The sequence below is a fragment of the Tupaia chinensis genome, unplaced genomic scaffold (genome assembly GCF_000334495.1).
Source record: "Tupaia chinensis unplaced genomic scaffold, TupChi_1.0 Scaffold000014_1, whole genome shotgun sequence".
NCBI lineage: Eukaryota > Metazoa > Chordata > Mammalia > Scandentia > Tupaiidae > Tupaia > Tupaia belangeri.
The window spans coordinates 2,167,801-2,169,451 of record NW_006159444.1 but is presented as its reverse complement, the minus strand read 5'-3'; positions in this window follow the sequence as shown (position 1 = coordinate 2,169,451).

Sequence of the window (1,651 nt, the reverse complement as noted above, 5' to 3'; positions counted from 1 at the left end):
TGCGGGGCCCGCCTGCTGCGGCTGAGCGACGGCAGCTGCGGGCACGCGGGGCTACAACCCCAGACCCCAGGCCTCTTCTAGGTGCGGGAGGCTCGGACCCGGGACCACTTCCTCTGTCCTCCGGACGCGAGATCGGTACCCCTCAGCTCTTCCTCTCGGCGGTGAGCTCTCCTGGATCTCAGCTCCGGGTGCACAGCCTCCTGAGCCTTCCCGCCCGCAGATCCCACCCCCTGCACCGCCCTCCCGGGCGGCCCAGGCTGGGAGGAGCGCGGAGTCAGGGCGCTCGGGTTACAAAGTTTCAGCTCCGGTGGTTGCTAACCGAATTAAAGGGGAGGCGGGGCCAGCACTCCAGTGAAACTTGCAGGAGGGGCGGGGCCGCCCTAAGCAGCCGACTCCGGTTACTTTCCCTCTTCCAGCCTTTCGCGCACGCTCGGCGAGCATCCCGGGCCCCACTTTCCTTTTCAAGGGGCGGGTTGTAGGCCGGGTGTGCGTCCTGGAGAGCCGTGGCTCGTGTGAGGTCCCACTGGAAGAAGAACAGTCTGTCTCGGCATGAGTAACAATTCACTTAAAAAAAAAAAAAAAAAAGAAGACTGCACTTTCAGTTCATTCGAAACGCTTTGTATGGCAAGTTGCTCTGCCATTAAGCTGTCCACATGTTCATTTTCTTAAAGTGGAATGATTTTATTTTGTGTGTATTTTGGATGAAATAGTGAAAATGTAACTCGTTTCTCTTGCGAGGCTATTGCAATGATCCTTTCCACTTCGCAACTAAATCAATCCTAATAGTTTGGCCTCTGTGAGCGTTGTTTTGCCATATTATAATATTCATATGAAATAAAGAGAATTCATATTTGCAAAGTGAGCTAATGCGTTGCTGGATTAGTCATTAACCAAAAGGAGGAAAGTTGTTAGACAGCCAAAAAAAAAAAAGCGGGTGCACAATTTCAGCGACTGACCGGCCAGACTGTTCCATATTCATGGCTCGTACACGTGTATGGGTCAGAGTTAACCCTGACTGAGGAAAGTCCCAAATCAAACATCCACCTCTTACCCCCTTCAAGCTCCCCCTCCATCCCTCCCCAGCCTCAGTGAACTCCACCTGAAACTCAGAGAATCTTTTGGCACTTCATTCTTACTTTCAATTATAGTTACTTATTTACTTTTTCCCCTTAGAGACTGTTAACCCGTCATTGATATTATATAGACCTTTTTTCTCTTCTCCCTCTTCTTACTAGTACCCAGCACAGAGTCAAAGGCAGGACTGGTATTTATTCATTCACTAAACACCTGTGAATGCCTCCTCCATGCTAGCCACTGGATTTGTGCAGAATGTGTGGAATTTGTGTGATGGGCACTACTGTTCTTGTCTGCTAGGATTCACTGTAGGAAAACTGATCAGGAGCAAGCCTGAGCATCCCTTACACATAATGTGATGAGCTGGAGTAACCAAGCAGAAGAAATATTAACAAAAAGTAAAACATACCGGCTGGGCTGTTGCCTAGGGGTTAGGGGAGATGATCCCACATGGCCGGCTGGCAGACCTGCAGCCAGCCTGAGTTGGAATCCCAGCCCAGCTCATCTCCATTTGAGAAACATTCCTTGCAATGTGCATGGGTCTCAAAATCCAAACAGGGTGAAGAAAAGAGGGAAA